The sequence below is a fragment of the Artemia sp. Qi Xiang Cuo genome, chromosome 21, assembly GCF_049724085.1.
Source record: "Artemia sp. Qi Xiang Cuo chromosome 21, ASM4972408v1, whole genome shotgun sequence".
NCBI lineage: Eukaryota > Metazoa > Arthropoda > Branchiopoda > Anostraca > Artemiidae > Artemia > Artemia sp. Qi Xiang Cuo.
Window position 1 is genome coordinate 36,328,371 of NC_142814.1, and position 20,578 is coordinate 36,348,948.

Sequence of the window (20,578 nt, forward strand, 5' to 3'; positions counted from 1 at the left end):
CAAATCTGTCATATTATCGTATTCAATATATTTCAATTTGGCATGTGTATATTCGCTAGATTTAAGTGCTTCAACCCATTCATAGTTGACAAAGAGTGTACAATCAAATTCCATCACATATATATCATAAACACAATCCTTTCTAAGGATGTCATAGATATTTTTGAGAATACAGTCGACAAGAACCACTTCATATGCACCATCAAATTTGACGGCGGGAGACAGTTTTGGCCAAAAATCACTTGTCGTATTCAAGTTGTTGTAGAGAGGATCAAAAACGTTGGACATAAATGTTACACACAGATCATTGGGCATTGTAAATATATTCAACACTGACCCAAGAATCAAAGTCAGAGTTGTATCCTAGTCACCGAAAAAGTATGATTATGCTCTCCTTTCGAATACGAGTACTTAATATCTTTTCAGTTTGGTGGATTTCACTCTTATTTTCAACTTTTGTATTTCAAAGTCATTAAATCCGCCAAGAAGCTGTTCATCTTTGGTATCGCGCAAACGATACGTTATGGGTTTAGTGTCCAGGATTTTTGCCACTTTAAAAATTTCGATGGACCATAAGTAATTCTCCTTTTCAAAAACATTAGTTGTTCTATTAATTCGAACAGTATCACCAACATTGAATTTATTTTTCTTCTTGAGAATCGTTTCATTTGAATATTGTTTAAGAAAAATGTCAATTGTATCATGATCAGAATGATAAACTTCCGTTGGTGTAGAGTTGGACAGTGATCGATGAGGTCGTTGATTATAAATCAACATGATTTTATCTAAATCATGAATAAAAGCCGGTGTATTTTTCAATGTACAATATCTTGAAATTAAAAGTCGAATAGTTCTTATCAATCGTTGGGCCAATGTAGCCTTTATAGGAGTATGAGTATGATAGAGCAGCGTACTATATTTTACTAGTACTTTTGCAACATGGGGATTAACAAATTCACTACCACGAGCCGTTTGAATTTTTTTAGATGAGTCCTGTTTGAGAATACTTCAAATGGCCTGAGTAACTTCGACACACCTCTATGATTGCAATGAAATGGCATATGCATAGCAACTAAAAATATTGACTGCAAGTAGAATATACTTGTAATGTGTATTGTGACGTCTTTGAATCTCATCTAGAGCGAGAAGATCTGCTTGCATTATATGCAATGGAAAAAAGGCTTTAGATTTTCGATATTGATTGGCACAAAGTCTATGATTTATATGTAGAGTGTAACTTGATTCATTTTGTAGATAGTCTTCTACGCTTTTAGTGTGAACACCAGTGATTGAGGAAAGAGTCGTGAGTGAACTTAAACTCCCCACCTCACCAATATTTTCATAAACACATTTCAGAACCTCAACCATTTTGAAAGTAAACACGTTGTGTAACGTCCGCTACCCTTTTGTATACTGGCGGTTGGTGGTGGTGGTGGTGATGACGTTGACTTGATACGTCTTCGCTTTTGTCTAGCTATCAGTGGTGTGCTAGTATTTTCCAAAATTGATTTTAAATCTTCTTCTTCTTCATCATATTTTAATGGTGGTGGTGGTGGTGTTGACAATGATGCATGTTCATTTAATTTTTTTTGAATTTTCGTATTGCTAATAATACTTTTGGGGTAGTTTAATGGATTTAGAAAGTTGTATAGATGAGCTTCAAATGATAATAGTCCTTTACGATTTGTAACCATATCATAGATTAAATCAAGTAGATTATAGCTCTTGCCCTGAATTATAATCCCTTTCCCATTGCTCTCAACTTGAATATGATCTTGACCACTTTCCATGAGATAGGCTAGGAGTCGTGTTATTTTTTCACGATATTATTGGGGTCTTAATTTTAAAAATTTAAAAAAAAATTGATACAATTATTCCAACTTAAAATATGCTCCAGCAGCAGCAGAATCTTAAGGAGATGAGTCTTTTTTGTGATCAATAGCAGCAGCAGCAGCTGGGATCTTCAAACGATAGGGCTTATATTTGTCCACTCCGTTAAGTGTATATTGAAGTAAAAGCAGATTATTATCATCCTCAATATTCTTATTGTCAAGGAATTTATTCAGATTGCTCTCAAAGTACTCCGCGGGTGAGAGAGCGAGTTCTGTTGGAGTCAATTTATTGGGTTTTGCCATTCTCCACAGAAAATTATTTACAATTCCTGCAATTATCCGAAGTAAAAGTGTTAAAAACCTAACGCCCACCTGAAGAAGTCTTTTCCTTTTAAAATTATGTACTTTGTTTTTAGAGGCCAATGTACGTACAATGGAACGATGTTGCTTTGCCTGTTGCTTAACTACTTCTGGCAGTTGAACATTACCCTCGGTCAAATTTAAACAAAGTTCAGATATTAGATTAATGAAATCATTGTCAATACCATGTTTGAGTATGGCTTACCTAAGCGAGAGTTTTGAAGTGCTTAGAACTGAAAACAGATGTCTATTTTCATGTAGTTTCTTCAGTGTCATGATAGCGAATAATAGTTCTGTTTAGTGTTCATGGGGAAATATAATGTAATTTCATTGTCGTAAATATCTGTGACTACTCACAGATCCTTGGGTGTATTTTGATTAAGATCCAATAGGATATAGCCGTAGGGTTTATTAGTTGCCTGATTGTATGCTGAGGGCAGAAATTTAGGGGTGCCTGGATAGATTTATTTATTGAGCGTTATTAGGGATCTGGAATCACGAACAACTCTGTAGATGATATAGTAGGTGCAGTTCAATGCAAGTGTTCGCTTACATTTGCTCTGATAAAAGAGATTGTGTAGAGCCAGAGTGATGGAAATCTGTTCATGATGAGAGCAAAATGTGAACAGTTGCAGCGTTTCCTGGGACCATTGTTAAATATAGATTCAGCCAGATCGTCAGTGATCAGCCAAGAGTTTGGTTCGATAATGCTGAAAAAATCAAGTCCCTGTATGAATTGTATCTGCACCAATCCCGTGGTGGCAGCAATTGCTTTTATTTTATCGTATGACTCCTGCCAAATACTGTAACAATAGTAGATTTTTTCGGCTTTTCCACAAACATTTTATCGCAATTTTTAATGATTTTAGTTAAGAGTGTTGTTTTGCCTGACATTGACAGCCCACACAGAAACGATCTGAATAGTGTTTTAAATTGATACATGTTCCCTTCAATAGTTCACCTAAACAGCAAACTGTAGACCGTAGTTATCTAATGACTAAATAATTTCCCTACTACTACTCCGTTCAAGAATAATAATAATAAGAAGAAGAAGACGAATAAAGAATCATATTTTATTTTATTATATGAATAGAAAAGTAACACTACTTAAAAAAAATACTAAATTGAAAAAAAAGCACATTAAACTTGAAAAAAAATACAACATTTACATAGGCACAGAGAAAAAAAAACACTTAAATAAATACACTTTTTTTGTTTATTTATTTATAGAAAAAATACAACATTTATTAGAATAAAGCACTTAAAATAATATCACTTTTTTTTTTAATTTGAATGCAACATGTACAAAAGCACAAAAAAAAATCTGCTCTAAGTCCAAAAAAAAAGATAACTTTGGTAGTGGCTGGCGGTGCACCCCCCGATGGCGGCCGGCCCCCCCTCCGGGCCACAAGCCCCCCCCCAAAGGCTGCGAGGCCCCCCCCAAAGGCCACGAGAACCCCCCCAAAGGCCGCGAGGCCCCCCCCCCAAAAAAAAGGTTTTAGGAAAATTTTTTAACTGGACTTTATTCAAACCGAGACTTTCCCTATGGATAAAACATTCGGTCCGGTCTGAAGTTAAATAGTGCCCAAGGGGGAGGGTAGTCACACCGTCTTGACAAACATAGACCTTGTCGGAGATGGTACTCATGGCAATTTTTTCTACATTTACAGTAAAGTTCCTGTAGTTGAGAGAACGAATTGCCAGCAATTTGGCTCGTGGAATTGTATTTTGAACAATACAATTCCTATAGATGTTCATGTTGAAATTCTTATCCATATAGTGCCTGGGTACTCCTTTGCAATGTTTCTTGATTTCCTCGTCGTGTGTCTGTATAAAGTACACCTTCGGACTTACAAACATACCACTGGAAATCATGTCGCTTCCCGTTTCTGATTTAAAAAATAAAAGCTGATTTGGCGCCCGACGTTTCACTAGCTCTGGATAAAGCCCACTCCAATTGGTGTAGTTCATCCGTGAGCTGATAATTTCACCGTGCGCCAAAGCATCAATTCGATTTGGGGTTTTTACTTTTAGCAGTAGAGAATCTGTGTCCCCGTAGCAGACCTCTACTTGCCCCTTTTCCGGCCACTGTACCCTAGCCACATTGTAGTAGAATTCCAACATTAGCTTTTTTGAGATATCCAAGATAGCACTGCCTGCAGCAATATTTCTATTTAATACAATGCTTCTTTTTTTCCTATTCAATAGTACCATGTCCGGGCCAATGATTGCGAAGGAAGTGTAATTTGGATGGGCAATAATTCGAGCACATCGTTTGGGATCGGTCACGACGTCACAACGATTTCTATTGCGAACACTCTCACACATTTTGCCGAAAGCCGAATTCAAAATGAGTTTATAAATTTCTTTTTCGGCTTTCGTCTGCGCTTCAGAACGTTTGTTGACAAAAGTGTCAACAAACGTTTTTAGATGTGGTTTTTGACTAAACTGGAGCGCTCTGTGAACCTTTGTGACGTTGAAACCGTTGTTGCACATCCATTTTAAAGCCACGTGATGTACAACAATATTTTTTTTCGGCAGAAGGTCAGCAATAAGTTTTTGTTTTGAAGGTGACCAATGCAATCCGTCCACCTCGACTAAATGCCTATTGCGGGGGCTCAAAGAGTCCCTAGTCACAGTTGTATTGATGCTCGGGAAAACAAAATCCTTTACTGAATCGTGAAGTTCAACTGGTATCTCCCCATCAATTTCAAAAAACCATCCAACCGGTCCATTCTCCTCAAGACTGTTCTCGGCAATGTGCGGGACATGGGAAGCCTGAGGGTCATTGAGCCATTTATAGTTACCGCAAGGTAGCGCATAATGGGACATGACCGAGGGGTAGAGAGAATTCATATCAAGGAAAACTACATCCGATTTTGTCCCCGTCTTCTCTCCAGTTGGATCAGTTTCCAAGATATGATCCCCGTGAAAAACAAATCCACCCCTCATTGACCTTTCGATGAACAGATGCTGATCAATGTCTGTGATTAGCCCAATTTTTTCCCCGCTAATTTTTAGGATGAGGTCCATTACCAGATGAGGAGATGAAAAATAATAGCCCAAATCAAGATTAAATTCCCCATAGATTTTTTCCGTATTTGTACACATAATGTCTAACAAAGTTAACACATCACTCGACAAATATAGCTTGCAGATGTCAAACCCATTTTTAAACCCTTCCTCTGCCCAAACTTTTTGTATCAAAACTGTATTCATCGGGGGTGCACCTACGATCGTGTAGACTGTCGTAAAACGATTCAATACAAGGAATAGTTTCCTCGGCGAATCTCGACATGAAACAATAATAATCATAAGGATATATGCCCTTGACCGTCAACAAATCATCTAAATCATTTGGAAATTGTTGCTTGAGAAGGGGGAAAGCGGAAAGCGTTGCAGCCGTTATGGTTTTTCTGCACTTGAAGTAACTCGCTTAATGATTTTGGGATAAAACTGCAGGAATCTAAAAAGTGAATTTTAGTAGTATACTCAATGTCGGCTTCAAAAAATTTCCACATAAATTCCAAAACAAGCAACTTTTCATATGATTTAGGAATGATATTGTAGGAAAAGCTGTCTATCACCCATGCATTATCAACTGTTCCATTTCTTTGAAGATGTGCCATTGTTGGTAGCACATACTTCAGATCGTAGCTAGAGTTATGTATAAAAACCGGAAAAAAGAGTTGCAGTTTAATTTTTAAATTACATGATATGTTATCCTACCCTTAAAAATGACTTTTTTCCCGTTGTAATGGGGTCAGTGAGAGGGTGATTATTCCTCATAGTTTCTTTTTGAATATGAGAATCCCCACGAATCTAGAAAACCTATCCAAGGCTATGCCCAATTGGCTCTTTATCTGACCATGACGGCTAACAGCGAGGTGCACGCAACTGTAACCTTATAGTAGTTGCTATATTTATTAAAGACGCCAACAACTTTTCAAAACCACGCACTTCAAACATAGCCAAAAAAACTATTCCAGCTGCAATTTATTGTTGGAATAGCGACGGGCATGCGCATAGGAACACGCAACTAGTTTGTGTTCCTTGACTATATTTGGCTTTGATGGGTCTAATACCTCCACCAGTCTTGATTCACAATCTAAAGACACTTTATCAACTTGTAGCAGGGAATTTTGGAAATTTTTAAATTGTAAAGTCTCTTTGCCTTCTGCCGGCATTTCAATTCTTTGATGAATGAAAGATCTTAAGCCGAACTGGCCAGCCATGACAAAAAACCAACAAAGAGAAAAAATCTCTAAAAAAAAAACAAACAAACGAGACTGTGGCCAGTGGAGAGAAAAGAAAAACAACAGTGCTGAAGACACCTTGTTTGTATACAGGCGAAATATCCGCGTTGTTTTGTTTCTGTTGTTTTTCTTTTCTCTCCACTGGCCACAGTCTCGTTTGTTTGTTTTTTTTTTAGAGATTTTTTCTCTTTGTTTTGTTTTTTTAATTGCTTGCAGTTTATGGTTAATATATTTACTTAGCTAATTGTAAGGGCAAAAATTATCTACTTCTTTAAATTTTTATTTGTATTTGTTTAAAAAACATGCAAATCCATTAAATCAACAAATTTTCTTAAAAAATTGCAAGAAGGAATCAGTAAATCCGAAATCTTTTAAAATAGGTATCCATTTTGGAACTGAAAATGAAACAAAATTAAAAAATAAATTAAGCCTAAGAGCTTTTAATCACATAATTTATGGAAAAAAACAGAGACGTTTTAAAATGTATAATGACTTAAATTATGTTGGAAACTTTTTAAGAAATAACCTTCCATCTGATATTTTTATACGAATTAAGGAAATGTCCACTAGATCTTTTCGCCATGATTTTCATTTGTACACGGTTCGTTTGGTTGACAAGTTTAATAAACTTTTGTTTGAGAATTTCCAAGATTCTGATGTTTTTTATCCTCGTCATTGTCTGGGTCCAGCAATTTAGAATTTGTCTTCTAAGCCTCTTAATAATCAACAGGAAGCCGTTTTGTCGAAGGGCTCTAAGTTCGGTTTTCCAACACCGGTCTCCTATTCAAAAATAATTTCAAAGATGGAGTCAAGAATTATGGCTTCTATAGATAAGGTTGATACTCCTCAAGAACTCAGAGCTGAGATAGTAAGAAAACTAAACACCTTTAATATGAACTTCATTGGTAAAGACATTTCACAAAAAAATTACATTAAAATCCTTTCTGATTTGAAAAAGAATAAATTCCTTACTATAACCAGTGCCGATAAGGGAAACACGATCGTAATTACGAACACTGAAGAGTATAATAATCAAATGAAATCCATTATTTTGGACACTATTACATACAAAAAACTTGATTTTGATCCTACAGATAAATATGTAAAAACAACAAGAAAGGAATTAGAGTCATTGAAAAATAATTTTCATATTACCCCACAGTTTTATAATAAATATTATCCTAGGGGTTGTTAGGAACCTAATATTTAGGTTTTAACTAAGTTTCATATGACTGGATCCCCACTCCGCCACATTGTGTCAACTTTTCAAGACCATGTTTAGGAATTATAAGAATGCCTGTCATTTGTTTTACGTCCATTGCTACAAATACAAAAAAACATATTTAAAAAATTCGTATGATCTTAGAAAGAAATTGCGAGATTTTAAGCTGGAGAAGAGTTCAATTCTTTGCAGTTTTGATGTTGTGCCCATGTATTCACATTGTGATTTAAAAAGGTGCGAGGATATTTTAAAAAGTAAATTAGAAAAACAATTTGATTTAATACAGGATGTGACGTTAGCTAGTCTTGATATTGATGTCATTATTAGACTAATTATTCTATTAAATGAATTTTCTTTTTATTTTGGTTTTAGAGGGGAGTTTTATAGACAAATTTTTGGGTTACCTATGGGGGCTTCTCTTTCTCCTTTATTGGCAAATCTATTCATAGATGCCATTGAAACCTCCGCTATAAACAGTTTTAGAATCTCCCCTTGCTTCTGGGGTAGGTTCATGGATGATGTGGTGTGCGTTTGGAAACATGGATTGGACTCTTTAGACCTTTTTTGTAAGCATTTAAATAGTTTTGATAATAATATTAAATTTACAGTTGAATTTGAGGAAAATAATAAATTACCTTTTCTGGATATTTTATTAATTAAAAGGAATGTCCATTTACGTTTCTAGATTTATAAAAAGTCTACGCACAATGATAGGTATTTAAATTTTCATTCTTGCCACCCTATGTCGGTGAAACGGAGGGTTGTAATTTCACTAGTGGATAGACCCTTTACAATTTGTTCCCAGGAATTTCTGGATTCAGAATTTTTATGCTTGAGGGATATTTTATTTTGTAATAATTATACAATTAAGTTCATTGATAAAATAATTGAAAATAGACGGGTTAAAAATAGTAGTAGGGTTATTGAGGTTTCTCAGTCTTTAGATTTAGTTGTATCAAGAAGCTTCATTTCATAACCATATGTACCTGGTTTGGGGGAGAAACTTTCACGGGTTTTCCGTAAATTTGGTATTGATACATGTTTCCAGTCGTGGAGGCCGATGGGTAGTTTTGTTTAGTTCTGGTAAGGATTTCACGCGGGAAAATCTAGTAAGCAGGGTGTATAAAATTCTTTGTTCTTTTGGAAAGTTCTATATTAGTAGGAATCACCAAAAATTTATTGAAAGGTTAATTGCATACCAAAAATCAATAGAATAAACCCTACAATTGAGCAAGCCTCCAGAAACTTTCGTTTCAGCTTTAGCAGAGCATATTTGGCTTCAACTAGATCATTTTGTAAAATTTGATGAAGCCTTGGCTATTTCTAATGATAAGGGGTACACCCAATGGGCCAGGGAAGTCATAGAAATTAAAAAACACATATTTGCTAACCTTTCCATAAATAGGGACACGGGTAATTTAAATATTGACTCAATTTATGATAGCCTTCTAAAGAGTGAATCAATTGTCAATAAGGGAGTAAAGATTTTAAATAATCACCAGGGGAATATTTTACCAGCTAGAACAAAAAAATTAGCTTCAGTAATAGCTAACAAAGGGATTATTTTTCAACTGAATAATTAAAGTAATTTAAAATTTTTTTATTTTTCCTCAGTTACTCTGGTGTCCTCACTGAAGTAACTCTATATTAGCATCTTTTCCCTACGTGGATTAGTTTGGACCGATTGTACATTTTTTTTTTTGGTGGTGGTTTTATTGGTTTTTAGTTTTATCTTGTTTTTTTTTTGTGTCTTTCGTGCTGAAGACGCCTTGTTTGTATACAGGCGAAATATCCGCGTTGTTTTGTGTCTGTTGTTTTCCTTTTCTCTCCACTGGCCACAGTCTCGTTTGTTTGTTTTTTTTTTAGAGGTTTTTTATATTTGTTGGTTTTTTGTCAATTCTTTGATTCCCATGAATTTTGAAATGCCTCATGTGATCCGAGAATGTTCGCTCAGATCTAAATGGGGAAAGGCACATGGGGCAATAGAAACGTTCCCCTTTCTGAACGCCTTGGGATAGGAGTTGACTTATTACTGTATCGGGGAAAAAATGACCATAGGAATTTACATCTTTGGGAGGCTCGTAAATAACCCAAACCCAATTTTTAACATTATCTACCATCGGTGTCCTAACTGAATATAACTCCTTTTTTATTTGGTTTCTTTCCCCCATCTAGAAATTCCGTGTCATACTGGAGAACAACCACCCCCAGCCCAAGATTTTCCTTTGCTTTTTCGAATATGGCTATTTCTTTCAAGGAAACCGGATACTTCCCCTCTAAACAATCAAAATTTACTTTAGGGAAATTTTCTCCACCGTTACGAGCAAGGCTGTCGATATTTTTCATTGTTGACTAATTTTTTTTAATGTTTTATGGGCTGCTGCTAAAAATGCATATTTAAAGCATTGCAGACCCGTGTCAAAATAGAAACTCTGACCCCCTTTAGTAACCGACAAATCTGGGTGGCATTTTATTTTCAGATTACCCGCTCCCCTTAAAATAAAGTTTTTTTAAATCTACTGAGATTCAGATCCATGTGTTCAATGTATAAAATTGTGGACCCGCTTCCCCTCTCGTTAAACGTGTCCAAAGTCAAAATTAATTTATTTACCCAGTTGAAAAAGTTGCTCTCAAATTCACTTAGACCAGGGTAAAAAGACTGATTGCCAGTTGAAAAATGAAAATAAAAAATTTCCCCAGATGTTTCCTTTTGTAAATAAACTTTTTGATTTACTGATGCTTTAATCCCCCCTTGACCCTCCCATTTCTGAATCTGAATCTCAATTTGTGCTCAAATTCTGTCGATGTAGCTATGGAGAACATTCACTGGGTCTGTTAAAATAATGCTCCCGTCAATCACGTTTTCCTCGGGAGGGTTCAATTCCACCCTATATGTTTGTAAGTGACCTAGAGCAGACTCTAACAAATAAAATTCATGTAATTCCGGGGACGTGACACTATTTTTATGTCCCGCACCTATTTGTACAGGAGCCCAATTCACTAATTATAAAACTATCGTCAAAAATGTCCCCGGAAAAATTAGGTCCAACAATTTGCATTGTTGTTGCTGTATCATTAAGCGGAATGGTGGGGGTTGACACAGAACTGTCAATAGCATCACCCCAGTCTGTTCGATTACATTTGTTGGAGATGGCATGAGGTCCCCTAGGCCTGTTAGTACATATTCCAAGGTGTTTGGAGACAATTGATCGAGCCAGCCTGTATTGTCCTGTGACATAATTTCTTTATGAGAACCAGGTTCATTAGCACTAGTAACATCTTCTAAATGCTCAAGCATAAATCTATCTGCCCATTCCGGGTCCTCAATCATGTCAATATCACAATTTAAGTCGTCTAGGCTAGCCATTTCCCCAAAAACATCATTAAGAAAACTCCTAAGCCATTCCATATTATCCAGAACTAATATAGGTTCAACACTGAACTCCGTTGGTGGTGATAGAATTGGTCCAGTAAATGCTGATGTCTCATCACTCAATGGAACTGCTATTTCACTGATCTGTAGAAAAAAGATTTTATTTTCTATGTGAAATAAGCATTATTTCATAAAGTTGAAAAATCATGTTCATTTTTTCCAATACCATCCTATCAAACTCAATTCCTCCCAGAATTATTTAAACTAAATACTTTTTTGCTTAAAGCATTATTTACAGAATAAATGCATAATAAATTACAAATTTTGTTAGTAACATACACACAAACACACACACACACAATAAAATAATGAAAATCTTTACGTTGTTATTGAATTTGCAATATTCATTATAATATCTCCATGAATTATCGGGTAGACAGAAAAATAAGTGGCGCATGCACCGGTCACCCACACACACACACACACACACGCACACCCACACACACACACACACAGACACACACACACACACACAGGCACACACACACACACACACACACACACACACACACACACACACACACACGCACCCACACACACACACATGCGCAAACACGCTGAAATATTCTTACAGGTTGAAATTATGTTTCTAACCCCTTAGCCTATATTCCTTTAGCTTATAACGCGCTGCGGAAACAGCGTCAGATAGAAATGCGCCGCGGAAACAAAATTACGTGATATCAGAATTTCTACTTTAAAATTCTTAATTTTCTCATAACTTTTGATGGATTAAGGTAAACGAAATAATTTAAAGATATTCAAAATCAGCATTAAAATACAATTCAGTTGATATGTATATTGAAAAAAAATTACAGCGCTCGGATCAAACATAAGAAATAATGATATGGAAATATATGCCATTCAATCATTACATCGATATTGAATTTGCACTGTCTCAATGAATTATCGAGTAGACGCGGCGCATGCACCGCTCACACATACTCACATGTGCACACACTCACACATGCGCACACACTCACACACACACACACACACATGCGCATACACTAACACATGCGCACACACTCACACTTACACACACACACGCACACACACACACTTTTACAGTGTTGAAAAAAAATGGCGAAAAGGCTAATTTATTAACCAGTAGAAAAAAAAGGTTTTATTTTCTATGTGAAATAGCGATTATTTTATAAAGTTAAGAAAAAAAAAAACATGTCCATTTTTTCACCCCATCCTCAAAACTCAATTCCTCCTAGAATTATTTAAACTAAATACTTGCCTCCACCCCTCTCCCACAGAAAGTTCAGAAAGACACAAAAGAGTGTTTTCTTTGCTAATAAAAAAAATGCATTATATTCAGCTATCTCTGAGGGGAGCAGAGAAATTTAAAACAATGGTTGGGGGCTGGGGATTAACATTTTAATATCTCTGACATACACTTTTACGGTGTTGAAAAATGGCGAAAAGAAAATACTTAAAAAAAAATAAAAAAAAGTTGGATAGAAATAGGTAGAAGCTAGAGGTGAAAATACTCACATTTCCAAATTCAGACTGCTGTTGAGTGTCGTCCGTTTCTTGCATAGATATGGTGGTGATGTCACTGGCTTTTACAGATGAGCCAGTGGGGCTCCCCATCATGTGAGCAACCATCCATTCTCTTTTCAGCTTTCTACCTGGCTGCATAGGAGTTGGCACTGGTGGGTTTTGGACAGGCAGCGTCGGTCTGGAATGGATGTGAGTGGCCCCCAATGGACCGCCTATCTCCACTTGTTGTATTGGAGCATCGCCGTTAGTCTTAGCTCTCTTTTCCGGGGGAGAGTAAATGCAGGAATCCTCTTCCATAAAAAGAAGGCAAAATTTAGCATGGAAAAAACAATTCCCTTTTTTTTACAGAAGAGAAAATTAGTCTGCACAAAGAATCCCCCTCTAACCACACGGAATCAGGGAACAGAGTCTCTCTCAAACCCCCGTAAAGCTCTTTTAAAAGATACAAGAATTACTTATTTAACACAAAAATTTCGTTTTTAACGGGTACCAAGTAAAGAAAAACCGTGTTAGAATTGATACATTGCCCCCTCCCCCGTCCCCTTCCCTGTCATATATTTTTATAAAAGCCTCTTAATCGTCTGTGAAATCCATTTGCTTTCATCAAATAAAATTAAAAAATATATGTCTAATTTGGCCAAAAAAACAAACTCTCTTTCTTCAAAGCGTTTAGAATTACACGTTTCCATTCGTTTGTTTTCTTAATTCAGATAAGGCGTATGCCAAATGTTGTTTTGAAATCATCCCCTCTTTGGTAACAGGTTAAACGCAAATGGTTTTATGACAGAACATTTTAAGCGCACGATTGGAAAAAGGACATTTTTGAACGAAAAAGAACTGTTTCAAAACAATTAAAACTTGTAAGCATAGCAGTGGAGGAGAGATTTTATTTACATAATGGAAAAAAAGTGTAAAATGCGTTTTATATCGAATATACTCATTATATTTTAAGGTTTGTATTGTTGGAGGGGGGGCTAAGTCCCCCTGAAATTTGAATTTACTGGTAAATGCTTTTTATCTGGAAATACATGCTTTTTATCTAAGAAATTCAGTAAACTATACTCACATTGACAAATGAAATATCCATTGTTTTCAAAGTTAATAAAATTCAGTGTTCTATGTTCGATATGTTAAAACATAATGGGAATTAAATTGTAGTGCATGAATGTTTTATACGGAATTTCAATGATGAATTGTTATGCAAAGGGAAAATCATATGTAAGCAGTTCTCTGATTGGCTGCCTAAAAAACAGATGTCAGCTCGAAAAAAAACACTCTGGTTGAAAAACTTGGAGTTGAAACAAACTTGTGGGGGGAATCCCCATTCATACTGATATCTTTTTCGCAATGTTTAGGAACAGGTGGGGAATCCCTACTCGTTTAGACTGGTACAAATGGGGCATAAGCAAATAGCATATAGTTTCATGACGTGTTTAATCACGTGTAGAGGTCCCATAGACTAACAATGGAAGGAACATAGCACTATAGAATAGCATGGAAGGGAGCATAAACCCTTAGAATAACATGGGAGGGAACATAGAATAGCATGGGAGGGAACATAAGCCCTTAAAATAGCATGGGAGGGAATATAAGTCCTTGTAATAGCATAGGAAGGAACATAAGCTCCTAGAATAGCATGGGAGGGAACATAATCCACCCAAATCCATAAGTACATGCTCTGGAAAGGTGCCAAGGAACGTAAAGGCCCCAAATAACACAGGAAGGAACATAAAGGACCAGAAATGGAACATAGGACTCTACTCTCATTTCCCCTAATTCCAACATGTACTGGTACCCATGTTGCTACAATCTGATACTTGGCTGTAATCAGTTTTAGCAGTATCTTTTCTAAAAGCAGCACTGATTTTCTTGCTGGCGAATTGTAGCTTATTCAGCTCTGAAGCACAATAAGCAAATAATTAATTGCAATAGGTTTCAACAAGTATTTATGAACGCAATTCAATAGTTGTAATTAGCCGTTGAAACAGTTTTCCTATACGTAAACCGTACTTTTTATGTAAATCGTGTAAACTGTAAATCGTGGCGAGAATAAAAATACACAAACTACTTGGAACAAATTGATGTTTATATTGGTGATTCAAACCAAAGATCCTGCCATTTCAGTTTCTCACTTCTGTAGTACACCTGTGCAGAGGTGTAGCTAGGGTTTTCAGAGCCAGGGAAAAATTTTGGATATGCCCCCTCCACCATCACTACCCCAATATAAGTGAAAAGAACCTCAGTTTGGCAGCCCCTTTAGAGACCGCGCCCGGAGACAACCGCTCCCCTTGCCACCTACCTACGCTAAGTGCCTGTGTAGCGCTATAATGTAGAAAAAAAATTATATTTTATGCAAATCGCGACTAGGTTGTCAACAGGCGTGACCATGAAGAGACTCGGACTTAGTTTGTTTCTTCCAGGCGTCAAATTCGTGTGAAAAGGAGTAAATTGCTAAGTTCCAAACATTTTTTTTTTAAATTAACCGTAAAAATTCGATTTGAGCTCAAGAAAAGGCCACCATTTTTCAATGATTGTTTACCGTTGGTAGCACATCTTGATTCCAAGCACAGTACATAAAATGAACTATTTTTCATAGAACATCGTTCTTAGGCCTATTTAGGGTACTGAATTCCTAACTCCAATACAATTCACAATTCAGTCAGTTACCTTCCTACTTCCCTTTTACTGAGTGTTTAAGATGCCTCCGACAATCGTGAGTCCCGCCGATTGTGAAGTACGGGCGGTTATACGATTTCTTAGTGCTAAAGGCGTAAAACCGATCGATATTCATCGTGAGATCTGTGAAGTTTACGGACAAAACATTATGAGTGATGGAATGGTAAGGAAATGGGTGAGAATCAAAACAACAATCCATGGAATGGCGCCATTCATCATCACCCAAAAAATTGAAATTTAAGCAAACAATTTCTGCCCGGGAAATTTCACTTTTTTGAGTGATGATGAATGTCACCATTCCATGGATTGTTGTTTTGATTCTCACCCATTTCCTTACCATTCCATCACTCATAATGTTTTGTCCGTAAACTTCACAGATCTCACGATGAATGTCGATCGGTTTTACGCCTTTAGCACTAAGAAATCGTATAACCGCCCGTACTTCACAATCGGCGGGACTCACGATTGTCGGAGGCATCTTAACACTCAGTAAACAACGTATACTATTAAAAATCAGACTGTAATGGCGTCAGTGCGTAAACAAGAGATGTAGGTAACCAGCGTGCATGCGCAGAACGGCGACCGTAGCACTGTGGCGGCGTAATCGTAAAACGGTACTTACTTAAAAAACATGCCTCGTAATAAAAAATACCTTGGTCCTACTTATTTCTTTTATTACACTTTTTTAGTTTTCAAATTTTTACATTTGCATTGATATGAGCTTTTGACTGAAATCTGTCAACTAATGAATAAAGGTGTTACCTTGCATAAGCATTCCAACCCCTTGTGTATGGGATTACAATCCTCGTGGAGGATCTTGACATCAGGTTAAGAAACGATGGTGTAGACCTTTATCTAGAAAGCTGAATTTGAGCAACTAGGAACTGTTAAGTCCGAATGACAAATGGACTTTTTTTAAAGCTACCACCCATGAAACAGGCTGCCACTCGTAATGACATTAATCTTGAGTTACTCTTCAAGTGAAAAAAGAACCATCATTGGTAAAGCCGTCAGCCACTATAGTTTCCCGCTGGAGAGAAGCAGGGGGTTTCACATCGGTGAGGTGTGTTTTATGCTAGGAAGAGAAATGGTAAAGGGGTCGTTTTGACTCTTTGGTCTAATTCTGATAATAGAGGAACTAAATATGTACTTTTTACCTCTTATGACAATAAAAATGTATAAAACTAACGAGCTATCCCATTAATGGGTTAAATTGCATGGTGATGCAGAACACCATCGCGGGAGGATCCTCTATAGGAGGACAACTGTGGCAGGGTGTAAGATCCAGATCTATGGACAACCGCCTCTGCAAAGGGTTGCCTTGACTCTTTTGGGTACCTGCAAGACTGGGGACCTTGTGGTCAAATATATTCCCGCTTGAGGAGGGGTGCTCCTCGTGCAAATTATAGCCTAGTAAACGAAACAGCATTTACACGGGAATCTGACGAATGGACGATTTTTATGGGCTTGGTATTTTTTGATGGGCGTTTTTGGGCTGAAAAACCTCTTCCTAGCTAATTTATCTATTATGGGTTGCCTCCCCGTAGTAGCATAATATTTGTAGGCATGAATATATATAATGAGTCGGAGGTAATAGGCTTGAGAATGTCTGTGCAGGATTTCGGCTCTTGTTGATAGAAGAGCATCGTCAAGTGCTGAAAACCATGTTGTGACCAAGATGGGCCCAGGATTGCACAAAGCCTCCATTCATGGAGGTCCCAAGGACTTCTTGCTGTCTGGTTCTAAGCCGGCTTAAGCACTTCGGTGTAGACTTGAGAAGATATGTGATCCCCGTCCTGCACTGGTATCCGGGATCATGGCTTTTCCTGAGGCGAAAATAATTTCAATGATTTAAAGAACATGAAAATTGGAACTTGGAATGTTACGACATTAAGAAATGACTATCGTATCGACATTTTGACTGACGAATTCAGACGATTCGAACTGGATTTATTAGGAGTTTCAGAAACTCATATCCCAGGGGTAGAAAGCATGAAATTAGGTGATATAGAATTTGTTTACTCAGGCAGGAAGGATGGGGTAACTAGACAGGGAGTAGGGCTGATGATGAATAAGGAAGCTGCTAAGTCTTTTTTAGGTTGGGATGGTATTAATAATAGAATACTAATTGCTCATTTTATGACTAGAAAGCTCAGGGTATCAGTTATAGCAGCATACGCCCCTTTAGAATCGACTGACGGAAATACTAGTGACTGATGAATTTTACTTACAGTCAAAAAGGAAAGTAGACACGGTGTTGGGTAGATATACGATTTTTTTACAGTGAGAATTTCACGCCCAGTCTGGCAGGGATACAAAGATTTGGTACCCCAGACTAGGTCATATTGGCATAGGAAAATAAAAGTTTGATGAATGCTGGCTTTTGTAATGCCGCTAACGCATTCGTCTATTAATAATCATTGTAGTGTTTGGTCGAAAAATGGCTACTAAGTTAGCATGGTATTCGCGTGTTGGTAAGACAGCAAACCTTATTGATTATGTTATAGTAAACCGAAGACTGGCAGGATCAATACAAGATACTAGGTTATACAAGAGTGCTATTATTGATGTTAAAAGTAAAGATCACCATCTAGTAGTGTCTAGGGTTAATTTAAAACTGAAATATCGGAAGGGTAGCTACTTCCCGGAAAGTCATGATGTTGGTACACTCCAGGATGAGAATTTGAGAGAAACTTTCCAGGAACAGTTGAATACTAAACTTGAGAGTTTAAAATTTGATAATGTGGAAGATGGTTGGAATAATTTTTGAAAAATAATTTGTGAAGTTGCTGAAGGTGTATTAGGGAAGAAAGCTAGAACTGCAGCTAAGAATATTAGTGAAAAAGCTTTATGTTTAATAGAAAGGAGAAAGGACTTGTACAACAATTATCTGAGTGATAGATCGTATGAAAACAAAAGAAATGTAAATAAAGTGGAGAAAGCATTAAAATATGAACTAAGGAGGTGCGAAGTGGAGGCCATGGATAAAATTGCCGAGGATCTGAAAGATGCAGCTAGACGGCATAGTAGTAAAATATTGTACTGGCACGTTAACAAATTGAGAGGGAGTAGTCAATCCGGACTTGTCCCAGTTAAAGATAGGAATGGGGTCGCAATTAGCGATAAGGAAAAAACTAAAGAGAGATGAGCCGAACATTTTCAGAACTTGCTTAACCGAGATAGAGTTGCAGGAAAAAATGTAGAGGAAAATGAAAAAGTTTGTGATACTTTGGATGTGAAGGAAGATTTGTTTTGGGAGGAGGAATTAGCAACAGTACTAAAAGGATTAAAGAATAATAAGGCTCCAGGTGCTGATAGGGTGGTAGATGAGTTTCTTAAATATGATGGCTCTGAGGTCAGAAATAAGTTATTGAAGATTATGAATATGATTTTTGAAAAAGGGGAAGTACCTAACGATTTTAGGAAAACCTTAATTAAGCCCCTTTATAAGAAAGTTGATAAAAGTGAGTGTGGTAATTATCGAGGCATTAGTCTGGTTTCTGTAGGTAGTAAATTACTTAGTAATATGATACTTTTTAGACTTTGAGATGCCATAGACAAAGTTTTAAGAGAAGAGCAGTGCGGTTTTAGAAAAGGTAGAGGATATGTCGACCAAATTCTCACTCTTAGGCTAATAATTGAGAAGTGCCTGAATGTTCAAACACCTTTGGTCCTCAGTTTTATGGATTACCAGCAAGCGTTCGATTCTTTTGTTAGAAAAGATTCAGTAAAGGTTTTATCCTTGTATGGTATACCAGACAAATACATTAAAGTTATTAGTGCTATGTACGAGAATAACACTGCTGCGGTTAAGGTAGAAAATGTGGTTAACAGCTGGTTTTCTATTAAATCAGGAGTTAAGCAGGGCTGTGTTCTATCCCCCTTTAAATGGATTATTTTGATGGACTTTGTTTTAGGGACCACAGGAAGGGCAATGGGAGACCACGGAATCAAATGGGGAGGAAAAAGTCTCCTGGACTTGGATTATGCTGATGATTTAAGCATCCTAAATGAAAATGTGAGCAAAATGAATGAAGTTTTATAGGTTTTGCGAGTTCAGGGTGCTAGAATAGGTCTGAAAGTGAGTTTTAAGAAGACTAAATTACGAAGGCTAGGAATTAGGGAAGATGAAAAGATGACATTGGATAACGGAAGAATTTATGGGATGGATAGCTCCACTTACCTTGGTAGTACTATAAGTAAAGATGGTTGGATCAGAGAAGATATTGAATGTAGAATAGCCAAGGCTCAGGGTGTTTTTTTCACAGTTAAAAAAAAGTGTGGAAGAATAGGAAGATAAGTCTGCAAACCAAGATTAAAATATAAGAAGCTACAGTGATGACAGTGGTCAAATATGGCTCTGAAGCATGGACGCTCCGAAAAGCGGATGAAGATTTGCTAGATGTTTTCCAGAAAAATTGCTTAAGGATTGTTCTGGGTACCCGGCTGACTGACCGTATTTCAAACAATAGGCTATACGAAAAATGTGGTTCAATGCCATTGTTGATCTATAATGAAAGAAAGGTTGAGTTTACTATGGTACATTATGCAGATGAAAGATAACAGATTATTAAATATTATTCTTTTTGGCCAATCATTTTGAGCTAAGTAGTAAACAGATTATTTCTGTCTGGAATGAGAGGATGTCAAAAAGAAAGATTTAAAGGAAATGGGAACTTCGTGGGCGGGTGTAAAAAGGGAGGCTTTGAATAGATTGCGGTGGAGGAGGAGCGTGCGTAGCTGTGTTGGCCTCAGGTGGCTTGGGGCTGCGGTGAGTTGTTAGTAGTAGTAGTAGTAGTAAAACAAGCGAAAATATACACATTTGTATCCAAGGAGGATACTAACCTCAGTGCCGACTATGCATATTGCAACATAACTTATCATTTGTTTCAAATACCCAAGATCCAAATAAAATAAAAATAAGAAGTCAACTATCATACATTGACAAATCTTAAATTTGTTTCAAGCCTTTGCATTCTCAGTGCTAGGTATTATGTATTCAAAATAGTTTACTCAAGCAAGAGAAAGCTTACTCAATGAAGATGGCGAATCTGTACCATTTGAAAGAACGTATTATCAGTCGGTGTGCTGAAACCGATGGCAATGTCACCTATTCAATCGATTTCACCTAAATTTAGCAAGGCGCATTATATTAAGCATTGCAAATAATGGAAATCATATTGAAAATATAATTACCTAAACATTGTAATTAAATAAAATTGTCCTGTACGATAAAAAATAAAGTTCGTATGTACCCAGACTTTAGGACAGCCTGTAGTATGTGTAAAGA

The 20,578-nt window shown here is 36.7% G+C and overlaps 1 protein-coding gene across 3 annotated transcripts in view; it reads right to left on the reverse strand.

Moving 5' to 3' along the window:
- Positions 1 to 20,578, reverse strand: part of LOC148939496 (solute carrier family 41 member 3-like) — a 273,122-nt gene that overhangs the window by 247,782 nt on the left and 4,762 nt on the right. The window lies entirely within an intron of this gene.